Source organism: Trematomus bernacchii, unplaced genomic scaffold (assembly GCF_902827165.1).
Source record: "Trematomus bernacchii unplaced genomic scaffold, fTreBer1.1, whole genome shotgun sequence".
In the NCBI taxonomy this organism is placed as follows: domain Eukaryota; kingdom Metazoa; phylum Chordata; class Actinopteri; order Perciformes; family Nototheniidae; genus Trematomus; species Trematomus bernacchii.
In genome coordinates, this window is record NW_022987869.1 from 6,400,969 (window position 1) to 6,417,309 (window position 16,341).

General features: G+C 38.9%; 1 pseudogene; it reads right to left on the bottom strand.

The window, feature by feature from the left end:
- Positions 1–13,116: 13,116 nt before the first annotated feature.
- LOC117469224 lies at positions 13,117–15,945 on the bottom strand (annotated as a pseudogene).
- Between the last annotated feature and the right edge of the window lie 396 nt (positions 15,946–16,341).

The window sequence follows — 16,341 nt, forward strand, 5'->3', positions numbered from 1 at the left end:
TCATAGTTTATTAAATATTAAGATTCCTTAGACGTTGTTTCCTCCAAATGACGCGTTTATCCGCCCGGTACCGGGGGGGCGGCGTAACAGGTTAACATGTTGGGTGTGAATTCCTACCAGAGCACAATACAGATATAAAATGATGCTATAACCCACAAGTAACAGGCATAGAATGTGTGACTTTAACTCAATATTTAAAACAGAGTGATTGGCGCACAGTATGCAAAAAACATATTGAGTTTCACTGTAAGTGAAAAATTAAAGGATCTAGAAGTTAAATAACATTAACATTTTCCCTAGGCCTTATCACACTAGCATGTACAATTTAGCCCATAACATTGAACATGCTAGCAAGCACTAACAGCCAGACTCTGAATATCAAAACCTTGTTAGCAGTTAGTGCTACCACTATGCTAAATTGGTATTAGCATTGCAATTACAGTAAAACAAACAACCTATGTTGTCCTTTTAGACGTCTAATAATATCCAACTATTCAAATCCATCATATTGAAAGAATAGGCCTTCACGCATGTTGACAAGGCTTGTAACTACAGTGAAAGACCTTTACAATCCAAGTAAATTAACTTAAATATGTATTGTGATAATGTCCCACACAGCTAGTTGGTTACAACAATCTATAGTGATGTCACAGGGATTTCAGGCAGCAGGTAGTTGAAGGTTAAGTATCTAAATTCACTTGTTAACCTGTTAAGCCCGAGAGACCCCGGTACCGGGGCACTCCCGCAACATCTTGCAGGAAACAGTGTCTGAGGGCATGTTCATTTAATAAACTATGAATGTTTTATATCCATGTAACGGGAAGAAACTCATCTAACTGATTTCTTTTTTTTTTTTTTCAAAATAAAACCCACAATGCTAACGCTGAGCCTCTGAATTAGCAACGAGCGAAAAATGCTAAGAGATTACTGCACCGAAATTCACTCACAAAACCTTATTATTTATCTTTTCTGCACATCCATGACATCGTTTCACATCGTGAGGTGACACAGAATCGATGGGTGCATACATTATCACTCCATGATACGAACTCGCGACTTTATAAACAAAATCAGACATCAAAACATGTGGCGCTAGGTAGCTAAAAACGCTAACATGGCTTACCTGTCTCGTAGTCCTGGTCAAAAGTGGTCTTCAATGGCATTAAAACGATAAAAACGCTGCTGAAGTTAATCCATAGGTTAATCCAATGTGTCTGTGTCCCTTTGAAATGATTTCTGATAATCCATGAGCAATAAACCTGCTTTTCCGTTTCCAGATGTCAGAGCTAAAGTATAGGTTCGCTCTGATGCAAAACTGCATGCGCGAAGCCCCCACCTTTTTTTTACCATGTGTGTGAGAGGGGAGATTCCCCTTCGATTCTATTGGCTCTAACGTCAGAAAGAGATGTCAATCACCAAAATCGACCAATGGGTTCCAGAGAAACAGTAAAACCCCCATTTCCACCCAAATCACCTCAGAGGTGAAGTTTTTTTGGCTAAACCTCTCTAAAAAGGTCAAATGTCACTTGTTTTGCATCAATCTTGATACAGGGTACTTATTATATGTTGTACTTTGGATTCCTAAAGCTTTTTGTCTGCCTTACCATCATCCAAGGGTAGTTTTCACTATAAGTAAAAAAGATCTTTTGGACGGACACTATAATTTTCAGTTTTTTACTATGTAAAATCTGAATTTTCTTTAAAATAAAAAACATCTATATTGTTCTGACTGTTCTACATCCAACTCACAGGTTTATCATTACTTTGAGAAAAAAGATTATTAATGTAACCCTTTTAGAAGGGAAGATATGGTCATTTGTTCTGGGAATGTCATTTTCGAGCCTGAGACCTGAAAAACAGGCTCAGGGCTAAACAGGTTAATCCATTTGCTATGGCTATCTGCCTCGTGGAACAACAAAGTTTTTCTTTCTGTTTGTTTAATATAGGAATAAATCTTTGTCTATCACACTTTGCTTCTGTAGATCTCCCATCTGACTTTTTTGTGAGCTTGTGTTTTCAAAAAGTAAATTGAGCATGTTTTATGAGACTGAACAGTCACCGACACACACATATATGCATATATGCATGCATATATATATATGCATATATATATGCATACATGTGTCCAATGCAATGCACATATTTTTTCATTCTTGAATATACTATAATATACTTACTTCTTATTTATTTTAAAGGAGAGGTGTCATGCTTTTCCGGTTATTACCCGTCCCCTTGTGTGTTATGAAGGTTTTTATGCATGTAAACGGAGTGCAGAGTCAAAACCCTCAAAGTACACCCTATACTGTAGTGAGTAAAACTCTAACACAGAAAATACCTCCCCAAAACGCCTCGTTCGAGATACGTCATTGTCCATTTGATTCTTCCGGGTACGGTATGATGTCAAGCCGCACCCGGAACGAAATGGACCAATCCGTGTAGCCGTTACGTTACGTCCGCGGAGCCGTTACGTTAAGCCCCCGCTGATTGGTCCAAATTGACCAATCCACAGACTTCCTCACACACACATCTGTGTGCAGGGAGCAGGCAGCTCAGCTGATTTCTCCTCCCTGGCTGCAGGCTGATAACAGACAGTTGGGATCGCGGCGAAATTCTCTCTGCAGACCCATTCTCACAGCGTTTATCAACCTTTTTCTTACTCAATATCAAGCCAGACTTATTGTTTTTACTTCGGCTGTGAGTTTGTGTGTGCTCAGGATGAGTTTGGCTGTGTTTCGCTATGTATCCTAAACAAGGAAACAACACCTCCACGGAGCTCAGCGCGATTCACAACGTCCCGACCAATCAGAGCACACTGTGCTCACAGGGAGGGTGGGGGATGGAGCTTTTGGAGCTACCCCTCTTTAATGCAGCTGCACATGCAGAGCACACAGCACACACAGTGAAATGTGGCCTCTGCATTTAACCCATCCTAGTACCAGGAGTCTAGTACTAGGAGCAGTGATGAATGAACATATTTTCTGTTGCTGTAGCTAGCTAGTAAGGGACATTTCTTCTTTATGGACAGAGCTAAAATGGGGTTTTCCCTGCATATTGACAAAATTCGACACATTTGAAATGTTTTGCCCACTTCAGTGACAAGTCCCTGCCACGGGCAGGATTCGCCACCTGGAGGTGCTCTATGCATGTGTCTGTGTCCACCTCGTGGCCATTTTTGTCCACTTGGTCTCATAAGTGTTTAAATAAGGTAAACAGGTGTATTTTGTCCCCAAACTTTGTGGATGTGGTCCAAACGGCCCTGAGTGTCCCTGTATCAAGTGTGTAGGCCCTGCAACGTTGCTAATGTGTGGGTATGTTGTGTCAGCTTCATGGACCCCAATTTATGCAGAAATGTACCTGATGTTGACACACATACTTATCAAACATATAGCTGTAATATTAGACATATGAGATACGCCAGCAACTCCACTTCCTGAGGTCCTAGAGACTCGGGGAGGGTCACGTTGGATGTGGGGTACGTGCAACCGAACAGAGCTTGTTATCAAAAGTTATTAATTAGTAGCACTATTTCACAATTTTATAGAAAAAACTTATGTTTGTCCTAGAGACTCGGGGAGGGTCACGTTGGATGCGGGGTACGTTGAAATGGGGGGGTTCAAAAAAGCCTGAACCGAACAGAGCTTGTTATCAAAAGTTATTAATTAGTAGCACTATTTCACAATTTTATACAAAAACTTATGTTTGTCAACATCAAGTACATTTCCTGATAAATTGGGGTCCATGAAGCTGACTCAACATACCCGCACATAATCACTCACCTGGGGGTAAGATCATCCATGATTCTGTTGATAAATATGTTTGTCAATATCAAGTACATTTCCTGATAAATTGGGGTCCATGAAGCTGACTCATCATAACCACACACAAGCACTCATCTCGGGGTAAAATCATCCATGATTCTGTTGATAAATATGTTTGTCAACATCAAGTACATTTCCTGATAAATTGGGGTCCATGAAGCTGACTCATCATAACCACACACAAGCACTCATCTCGGGGTAAAATCATCCATGATTCTGTTGATAAATATGTTTGTCATGTTCGTACATGTCCTGATAAATTGGGGTCCATGAAGCTGACTCATCACAACCATACACAAGTAACCACACACAAGCACTCATCTCAGACTAAAATCCTCAATGCATAGCGGTTTTAATGTCATGCCCCTGGTTACCTTAAGAATTTTTTTTAATTTTTATTCAGTATTACCAGGGTCACAAACTTCTGACCGGGGTTCCCTCTTGGTTTAGTCCGTGGGGGAGTGCTTAAGTGTGGGTACACAGGTTCGCCTGGTGCACGAGGTTATGGAGGTGGGGGTCATGCTGGTGCTCAAGTGTCCATAGAAGTCATACCCACCCCAGCATCGTCTTCATTTTGGGGGTATGGTTTGTCCACCCCATGGACCTCAATTGTATTTGAGGTTGACATGTTAATTTAAAGGGGACCTATCATGCAAAATGCACTTTTGTACGTCTTTTATACATGAATATGTGTCCCCGGTGTTCCAGGGAACTCACCAAGTGTCAGAAAACACAACCCTCTCTATTTTCCTCCATACCCAAATCTCTAAAAAAGGGGCTGCAGCGGATCTGATAAAAACTGATCCAGATTTGAACACTGTCCTGACGTCAGGACAGTGGCGCTACGGCCATTGGGCCAACTCCACCAATCAGGATGGCTAAAATGCATGATCTGTTTGGTATTTTGAAAAAAAAAAAGTATAAATATGCCTTATATAGGTATGGTCCTATACTATATTATTCAAATATAGCATGATAGGTCCACTTTAATACATAACTCAACAAACTGATAGCGGGTAATATGACAAGTTGTACCCAGGAATTATCTTCATTTTGGGGGTATGGTTTGTCCACCCCATGGACCTCAATTGTATTTGAGGTTGACATGTTAATTTAATTGTAAAACTTCAAAACATGTTGAATCAACATTTGGGAACATGACTGGACTGATATGGACATTGTTGTGCATATATGTATGTACTCTATTTACACCACTCTTACCCAGGATTGAAGCTCCTTTCCTGCCTCGTCAAGTGCTGTGGAGCAGCCTGTTCTCTGGGTACCGTCTGTCTGTGTCTGTGCCAGGCTGAGTGAGCTGGGACCAGGGACCAGGAGCAGGAGATCTACTGTATGTCCAAAGCCGACTATGAGTGCACACATGCAGCCTGTCCTGCTCCAGGAACCTGGGTGCTCTCCTGTGTGCTGGAGAGGAATTTACAGGCTTCTCTCCCCACTGTATCCCCTCCAAATGAATTTGAATCATTATTACCATTATTAAGGGGCTGCATGAACACTTTCCCCGTATTATAAACACTGTTCCTGCCTTGTCAAGTGCTGGCATGCGCCCTGGAAGTATCACACTATGTAAACAATGTTTACCCATGATTGAAGCTCCTTTCCGGCATTGTCAAGTGCTGATATGCGCCCTGGAAGTATCACACTATGTAAACAATGTTTACCCATGATTGAAGCTCCTTTCCTGCATTGTCAAGTGCTGATATGCGCCCTGGAAGTATCACACGATGTAAACAATGTTTACCCATGATTGAAGCTCCTTTCCTGCATTGTCAAGTGCTGATATGCGCCCTGGAAGTATCACACTATGTAAACAATATTTACCCATGATTGAAGCTCCTTTCCTGCATTGTCAAGTGCTGGCATGCGCCCTGGAAGTATCTCACTATGTAAACAATGTTTACCCATGATTGAAGCTCCTTTCCTGCATTGTCAAGTGCTGATCTGCGCCCTGGAAGTATCACACTATGTAAACAATGTTTACCCATGATTGAAGCTCCTTTCCTGCATTGTCAAGTGCTGGCATGCGCCCTGGAAGTATCTCACTATGTAAACAATGTTTACCCATGATTGAAGCTCCTTTCCTGCATTGTCAAGTGCTGGCATGCGCCCTGGAAGTATCACACTATATAAACATGTTTGACCACTAATGTACCCATGATTCAAGCACTTATTCCTGGGTACATGTGTTATCTTTTCAACCTGGGTCTGTGATACAAGTGAACCGACACTTAAAACCTCCTGAATTAAAACATTTCCCACGACTTTAAACACTAATGTACCCATGATTCAGACACTTATTCCTGGGTACATGTGTTATCTTTTCAGCCTGGGTCTGTGATACAAGTGAACCCACACTTAAAACCTCCTGAATTAAAGCATTTCCCACGACTTTAAACACTAATGTACCCATGATTCAGACACTTATTCCTGGGTACATGTGTTATCTTTTCAGCCTGGGTCTGTGATACAAGTGAACCGACACTTAATAGTCTAATGGCCTGTGGGATGAAACTGTCCCTGAGTCTGGTGGTTTTAGTCCGGATGCTGCGGTACCGCCTGCCAGACGGCAGCAGACAGAACAGTTTGTGGCTGGGGTGATGGGGGTCTTTTATAATCTTGAGGGCTTTCTTTAAGGTTAACCTGGTATTTTTACTCCACTACATTTATTTTAGTTACTTTACAGATTTGGATTAATGATGTGAAATATAAACAACCCTTAAATCAGACTTTAGTTACACCTGAGTACAATTCAGTGAAGGTGATTGTCAAGTGCCAACAATCAGGCGAGATATTTGGTAGTGGGTGCTTGGGAAGACTAAATATTTATCTGCAGATCCCTATAAAGTATATTCATTACTCGTTATTCTCTACTAATAGTTAATTAAAAACTGTATATAATGGCTATTTTGCATTACATTACATTAGACGTTAAGTACTTTGTCAGGCTTAATATCTGTACATACCCCCAAAGCTTTTTTCTTATTTAAAAGAAGACCTTAACCTAAAGTATTCTTTAATGTTTAAATAATTCCTTATTAGTTTGTCTGTTTTGCACATCCTCCTATCAGGCACTAAACTGTTTTATTGTAGAGATCACTTACAGTATCTTCTTGATATTTTCTATTCTATATTATTTATATCATTGACCTTCCACTTTCCCACTATATTAAGAGTATGTACTCTTAATATTTAAATGTTTTCATCAAATATAACACATTCAAATGTGCTTTACAAAAATGAAAGACATTAAGAAAAAGGCATTTTAAAACAGTCATTAAAAAGCAACACAATCTACCTGCATTGCAATTACTCTAAACGTGTAATAACGTGCTTTAACCAGTAGGAGGTGCGGGTTAAAAAGTTTACAGTGTTAACAAAATAAAATATACTGCTGTTTCTGGTTTAGTTTACGACGGATATATTCTGTTATTGTTTTGATATTTGTAACACAAAAGCGATGTAAAAAAAACCACAGCAACACAGAAAAGATGGTCTTAACATGACCCAGCAGTCTAGTAGTTAATAAAAAACAATAATATCAAAACAAATTATTACTACTAACTTTATTGTGAAATTAAAACAGAACGGTAAAAGAATAGTTTCCGGTCTATTCTGAGGCCCGATCTCTGTAGATAAATAAAGAACTACGACAGATGTGTAATGTTTAATGCAGCCAAACCATTCATTACAATGCATTTATGTGATGACTTTCAAAGAGTAAAGCAAGCACTGCTGAGTAAAGTATGATTTTATCTTTTACCAAAACGTTTTTTTTTCATATGGAATGCAGTTGGAGGTCAACCAATCACAGAGCTTGAGGCAAAGCGGGACAATAGCTGAGGATTCTGGGTAGTGTAGTGTCTTTGACCATCCTAAACTCTGAACAAATATTTGTTTCTCCGAATCGAAGGGGAAAATTACAAAAGCATTGTACACAATTTAAACCAATCAATGTTGTAAACTAATTTAATAAAAATCACAGTTGTTTACACACAATGCACTGTTTTTTGAGAACAAAAATGCGTAACTAATGCACCATAATACATTATGACGAAAAATAAAAATTATTATGAATACAAATAAAATAAAAGAAGCCTCCCGTGAGTTACTACAAGCTATAAAGTAGATTTTAAAAACGTTTTATAGAATAAAAGCTCACTGCTGGACGTTGTAGAAATGCGTGTGTGCACCACGACAAAGAAGCCTCATTCACTTTACATTGGGGTTGTTTGCGTGGTGCAGACACGCAAATGTAGCAAAGTTCGTGACTCCACCACGCACTGCGGTGTTAAGGAATCGTGGTGGAGTCACGCATTCTGGTGAGACCAGGTTGGTTAGGCTATGTGTTGTGGAGTAATGCATTCAAGTTAGTTCACATTTTAGTTGTTATTGCCCCTGCTGACAATTGTGTGGATAATATGTAGCCTACAGTCAATGGAATTTCACATTTTGCTATCCAATGTATGTTATTTTAATGTTGACCCATAATACTATATCTATATATTTTACAGGAGTATTGTTGAAATTCATAGGTCGAACTAAGCCTGCAGAACCACAAGTCAAGAAGACAGAGGAGCCAGATAGCAGTGGTGACTGAGGCAGAAGAAATAAGGAGAGAGGGCCTATGCAGAGAGGCAGACATCAGTAGTGAGGAATCAGACCCAAAAGACACGAGGACACTAATTTTACTTTTCACATATCACTTTATTCACTATTCAGCTTAGTTATTTATTCAGTTATTTTATTACTGGTACTGCTAATTGCACTATGCGTATTGTTGTATATTGTACATACGTATGTATTTACTACTACTACATACAAAATCAAGGGTTGTAGCTTTGTGTCAGTACATATTTCAGGGTTTTTCTATGCCTTTGTTCATCTAAATTCTAATACTCATAGGCGACTACAACTCCTGCCGATGCTGAGGCCCAGTTCTCCCTTCCCACCACCCCAGGCTCATTGTGCTAGGTAAAACTCTCATTCAATAAAAGTAGTCTTTTAAAGGTGGGGTAGGTAATTTTGGAGAAACCAGCTTGAGTGCGCTAGAATTTGAAAATACACAGCCGGAAAAAATCTGCCACTTCCTTACAGAGCCCCTCCTCCAACACACACAAACGCGCATATGACCAATGAGGGCACGAGATAAGTTTGTGCACAGATGGAAGGCTGACAGGCAGGTAGGCCATCCAGTCATTTCAGCCGGGCCGGCTAAAATGATTGGTCGTGCTTTTTACAGTACCACGGCTTCCACAGATGACATTTTTTTATGGATTTTTTGTCAAAGCACTTAAGATATTCATTGCTATCGGGATGTTAAGAGCATTCCATGGAATATAACAGAAAGTGTATCTCGAGCCGGTTTCTCAAACTTACCTACCCCACCTTTAAAGATGAATGCAATTACATTTTTAAAAGTTTTAAACGGAACTGTTACAGATGCAGATGCTTGGTCCAAATTCCATAAAATATACCAACCAGTAGCGCCACACTAAGACGAAAATGTACAAAGCCTATTCTTCCACTATTTGCATTCCCACATTATTCACCAAGCCAGCCCATGCTTTAATATAGATATTATGGATATTGTTATAATTCCTGCTGTCTTTTGTGAACTTCTAATTATTTGTAATTGTTCTGTTCCACAGATGCTGTAGTAAACCACCATCCAGGGACCAAAACATCAGATATAAGAAATTCCATTAACACAAGAATTTGTGAGTTAAGGCACCAGGTGAAGCGAAAAAACAAGATGGACGATTAAATAGGGTACAAGACTGTTTTTTTGGCCCTGTTCCGGACCTTGTTTTAATGAGTGATCAGCTCATGTTTAAAGTTGTCACCAGGTGAAACAAAAAACAAGATTGTTAAATAGGATAACAGACTGCTCTTTTTGGCCCTGTATGAAATAACAATGCATAATTTATTAACTACTATACAAAATGTAATACATTTTCCCTTCATTATGTAATAACACCTCCTTTTGTAATCATTTGCCCATTATGTAGTAAACAAGTTCAATGCAAATATGTAATACATGTCGCCACATTTTGAAATATATTATTACGTATTGCAGTGGTTATTAGAAAATGAGTTGCAAACAATAACATTACAACTGTTTATTTATTTATTCAACCATGAATCATCCTTACTCATAATTTAAAAATATTTCAGTAGAATATCTTTCATTGGCCAAACCTAGATCAAGTGTTACCATATTCATTAGCCAACATGTATATCAACATCAATTTTGGGATATATTTACAGTTTGGTTATGGTTACATAATGATTATTACAGTTTTTTAAAAGGGCAACTCACGCATTTTGTAATAACCATTGCAAAATGTAATAATTTATTGCAAAATGCAGGGAAATGTATTTTATATTGCATTCAGGCTGTTGATTACAGAATGCAGCAGATTATTACAAAATGTGGGTTTTATTACATAATTACGTGGAAATTGTCTTGAGTCATTACATAATGTGTTGTTTATAGGCCTTTTCTTTTATTCTTTCCTTGTCCTTCTTTTAATGAGTATTTTGATAACTGTTACACATTGATAGAAAAAAATGAAAGATTTTTTTTATCAGAACATGCATTTCTCCTCATTGTGAACATATATTGCACTCATGTTCGGAATATATGGTACGTACATGGTCTTTTATACATCTGAATATATAGTGCATACATGTCCCCATATAATTGTGAATATATACCGCATACATGTCCTCATATTAATCTGAATATATAGTACATACATGTCCCCATATAATTGTGAATATATATTACATATATGTTCCCATATAAATCTGAATATATAGTACATACATGTCCCCATATAATTGTGAATATATAGTACAAACATGTCCCCATATAAATCTGTATATATAGTACATACATGTCCCCATATAATTGTGAATATATAATACATACATGTCTCCATATACATCTGAATATAGAGTACATACATGTTCCCATATACATGTTAATATATAGTAAATGTATGTTCACATATATACACAACCAATATATTATATATATTTACATATATTACTCAATATATGGAAAGCGGCAATTACTGATGTATTATCCCATATATTGCAATATATTAACACAATATATTATTCTATATATCAATATATTGTAATATATTAACACAATATATTATTCTATATATCTTCAATATATTTTGTAGATATGAATAAATATGTTTTTCATGTTGATTATTAATCAGTATCAGTTGGTGTAGCCAACAGCAAGATTTCTTTTATTAAATCTTTTCAATTAACCAGTAAATCAGAAAAAAAGATAATGCAATATATTGACAGTTAATATATGGGGAAATATATTTTCTTTGTGTAAGGGTCACTTTAGTCTAAGTTATCTCAGTGGGTCTCAAACGGTTTGGTCACAATTTATGTAAACAAATATTTCCAAGGCACTCCTTTATAATTATTAGGATAAATAACAACAGGTTTGAAATCATTCCAATGTATACTATAGGACAGTAAACCAAAAATATCGTTTAAAACTGGAGATATAAAAAAAAATGCATTAATGTTAACTAGGTAAAATAAGATATGAATGAACAACAAAAATAAAATAAATTACATTTATTTGTTATTGGCTATGGGTTATTGGTTATGTTATGTTCACATACTTATTTGATTATTAAAATGTAAACCGATCTTTTTCATATGGGTGTTTTAGAGTTGTACCCCCTAGATCTAGTCTCTAGTAATTCTGCTCAAAGTGCACCAGATTGAAGCATTTTATTTAAAATGTTAACAAAAATCTTTCCGGGGAGACATGCCCCCGGACCCCCCTAGAGGATGTGCCATCCACCCCCCAATTAAAACATGTTCATACAATACTGAATACATTTGAAACCTTCTTTATGTATATAACCAACATGTCAATAAGTTTGCTTTGTTCTGCTTTGTACTACTGAATTTCCCCACGGGGATTAATAAAGGTCCATCTTGTCTTATCTTATCTTATCTTAAGTTTCAGTTTTTGTAGTGTATTGGTCTTTTGAAGAGATTTTTCATTTATTCTTTATATATTCTATTGTGTATTGCTTGGAAGGTGGGGGGGGGGGGGGGGGGGGGCACCAAATCATAATCTCGCCTAGGGCACCAAAAGGTCTAGGGCCGGCCCTGCCATTGGTGTGTTAAGAGATTTTGGTAGCACTACATCCTCGACGGCACACTTTCATTCAAATCTCACATCAGTAATATCACTCGGTCTGCCTATTTCCATCCACGCAACATCAACCGCCTCCGCCCGTCCCTTAACCCTAAGACCACCGCCATTCTTGTTCACACCCTGGTCACTTCCCGCATCGACTACTGCAACTCCCTTCTCTTTGGTCTCCCTCTCAAATCCATCCACAGATTTCAACTGGTTCAGAACTCTGCCGCCCGCATCATCACCAGAACCCCCTCCATTAACCACATCACTCCTGTTCTTCAGCAACTTCACTGGCTCCCCGTCAAATCCCATATAGTTTTTAAGATTCTGCTCCTCGCCTTTAAGGCCATCCATAACCTCACTCCTCTGTACCTCTCCGACCTCCTGCACATCAACACACCCATCCGCACACTCAGGTCTTCTGCTTCCCTCAACCTCACTGCACCCCCCTTCCGTTTAACCACCATGGGGTCCAGAGCCTTCAGCCGCTCTGCACCCCGCCTCTGGAACTCCCTCCCACCTGACATCCGCAACACTGACTCTCTCCCCATTTTCAAATCACGCCTCAAAACATATCTCTTCACACTCGCATATCCACCATGATCATTATCCATCACACATCCTCTGTTTTCTTTTTATTTATTTGGTTATTTGATTGATTGATTTATATACTGCATTGTCTTGTTTATGTTTCTTATGCTGGTGTTATCTATTGTGTATCTTGTTTTTTATGTATTTGTACGGCGACCTTGAGAGCCTTGAAAGGCGCCTATATAAAATAAATGAATTATTATTATTATTATTATTATTACATCTTATTTATTTTTTAAACCAATTATTTTCTTCTCCATGTCCCCTAGGGGGCGCCGTAATGTATATATTAATTGCAGATAAAGTAATATTGAAAGATATTGAGTGGAAAGAAAATGGTTGAAAAATATTCCAAATGTTTCAGAGATGACTCTTTAATGATGTCACAGCAGCAGCTGATCATCAGTGTGTACGTAAAACAAATGAAGCTCAGGAGCAATGTCATACTTTATGTTTATTGAAGAAGCTCAGACAGACTCTGTTTAGAGTTTGAAGCTAATCAATGTTGATCACATTTCCGCATTCGTCCACTTCCTGCGTGATGATCACCACTCTGGAGGTTGTGATGGTCTTGGTAGTGCTGACAGGGCTGGGAAAGAACACATTCGGTTATAATAGCTTTATTTGTTACTTTTTTATTTAGCTCATGATACCATGCAAACACGCTCAACTCAGCTGTACTTAGTGTTTACTGATAATAAGCTCCTTTTAGCATGCTAACACCAATCTCAGCTGTAGGCTACCTAGTGTTTACTGATAATAAGCTCCTTTTAGCATGCTAACACCAATCTCAGCTGTACTTTGTGTTTACTGATAATAAGCTCATGTTAGCGTGCTAACACTTATCTCAGAAGATTTACAGTATTTTTCCTAATAATTAGTTCATGTTAGGAATGCATACTCACAGTAACCTCAGATACACCCTGTGATTTCAAAAAATTGCTCATGTTAGCATGCTAACACTAAACTCAGATAGTTTGTATTTCTAAAGACTGGCTGATATTAGCATGCTAACACTAAACTTAGATTGTGGGTATTTTTTCCACATCTAAAGAGTCAGGCGCAGGGACAACTTTTCCTTGGGCTCACCTCTCTCCGTCCAGCAGCCTCCTGTACTCGGCGATCTCCAGCTGCAGTCTGGTCTTGATGTCCAGCAGCATCTGGTACTGCTGTCCCTGCCTCTCCAGGTCACCCCTCAGCTGGCCCAGCTGACTCTCCAGAGCCTCCACCTGCCTCTGGTAACCTTCCAGCATGATGGAGTAGCGGCTCTGGGTCTCAGCCAGAGACATCTCCACAGCTCCTTTCTGTTCAGGAGGAAGAGGGAGGACTCACTTAACACTTTAAAATCTACTCAAACTGTCAGCACAGAGGGAAAACTTTGTCTACATCCATTTCCATGATTTTTTCAACTTTAAATATGCAAAGTATATCTTTAATATTAGATGTAAATAGTGCACCTTGCTGATCTGCGCCTGCAGTTTGATCTCCAGACTCTGCGCTAATCGTCTGACCTCTCCAATCTCAGACTTGGTGATGTGCAGCGTCTCAGTGCTCACAGAAACCTCTTAGTTCAGCTCGGCTGTCTGTGAGGAAAAGGTTGTTATTACATTTATGATCGAATATCAAGATTTCAGACAGAAAATCATAACAAATTAAATGCACTTAAAAATCTAAAAAGTAGAACAAAATAAATCAAGTAATACATTTGTATTTTTTTTACATAGTGTTATAACTTTATATAAAATATAAATTATAAAAAAGGCCAAAATTCAAATACTTTTTACAAACACTAAGAGAAATCATAAAATAAATTGGAATTTAAAAGACGACAAAAATCAACATGTTTAAAACACAAGTAACTTTGATATTATGTTTAAAAATGTAAACGTGAAAGAGAAATCTTAAAAATTAAAGACTTGAACTACAATGAAAGAACAAAACAAAATAATAAATTATAAAAGTCACAAAACTAAACAAATTGTTGATAAACTTTAAACAGGAAGTCCTCGTGGTGTAAGATGAGCTCTCACCTTGGTATGGAACCAGGACTCCAGGTCTTTGCGGTTCTTGGAGGCCATGGTCTCGTAGTGTTCTCTGATTTGGGCGATGACGGCGGACAGGTCCTCCTGAGGAGCGGCGTCCACCTCCACGTTCACCTGACCTCCAATCTGGTGCCGCTGAACCAGCAGGTCCTGCAGGAAAACGTCACTTTAGACTTGTGTCTTTTTACCTTTTCATTTATATTTCTGTGTGGCTTCAGGGTCTCACCTCGTGGGTCCTCTTCATTCTGATCAGGTCATCTTTCAGAGCCTCGATCTGCATCTCAATATCGGCGCGGCTCAGGGTCAGTCCATCCAGGACCTTCCTCAGCCCGGTGATGTCGGCCTCCACCGACTGCCGCATGGCCAGCTCGTTCTCATACCTGCAGCACAGCAGAGTTTAACATTTAAAAAGAATAAATCAGGAAAAGGAGTCTCTCACTCACTTCATCTTGAAGTCCTCGGTGGCCAGCTGGGTGTTATCGATGGCGATGACCAGGGCGGCGTTTCCACGAGCAGCAACGTTTATCTAAAAGATCCAAAAGTTAGAGAAACTTAAAAAGAAACTTAAAAATAAACAATAATGTAAAAATATTACACTAAGTGTATTTTTTTTAATATGTTATGAAACCCAATATCGAGTAGTACAAATTAAATAATTCAAACAATGTAAAATGTTGAAGACAATAATGTCGTTAAAAGTTATACAATAAAAATAAAAATGTACAACTAAATAATGTTTTAAGTAAAAAATGAAAACACATTTTTTAAACTTTATTATGTAAAAGTTTTAATCGACTATTAATATAAGACTTGTTACTTGTATTGGAAAAATCCTGCTTCACAAACACACCCACCTTTACCTCCTCAAACAATCACTTGTAAATGGAATCTAAATCACCCAAACTAAACTATAAGCCCCAGCACCTGAGAGGACCTGAGCAGAGTCTGTGTATTCTGCTGTTTAGCTCAGACTGCAGCGCTCCTGTCTCTCCGTTCTCACCTGGTCCTGCTGGTCTATGATGGTGCCCCTGAAGGCGGAGGAGTCGTGGGCCTCAGGCCGGCTCTTGCTCTCCAGGAAAAGTCTGATCTTCAGCTCCAGCTCTCCGTTGGCCTTCTCCAGGCTGCGCACCTTGTCCAGGTATGTGGCCAGGCGGTCGTTGAGGTTCTGCATGGTGGCCTTCTCGTTGGCGGACACGTCCACGCCGTCGGTCAGGTTGAAGGACCTGCCAGCGGAGAATGACGAGTTGGCCTGGGAGACACGGACTCCAGACAAGCGAGTGCCTGTTTTTCCTGGCCAAGGTCAGGGTCCTTGAACACAACACGAGCCTATCGTGTCATCACGTGGTATATGTTTCGGCTGACAGGGGTGTAGTTCTGACGGAGAGCACCAGAACGCCGCTCTGGCAATTCAGAAATTGCAGTACTCATAAGGAGCTGTACACATGCCGCAGTTTTTGCGTGCCTGTGTCTTTAGTTGAAAGCCCAGTGGCGATCTGTTCATCTGTCATACTGATCATACAGTCAATAACTTCTTTGTTATTAGCATCTGGTTAGCTAGCTATGCTAACGAATATAAGAAGCTTTTTCTACAACCAGTGAGGTAAAGGCACATCTTTATATGATCATTATAGTTGTAAAAAAATAAGAGAAAAACAAGTATAAAATACTATAGGACAGT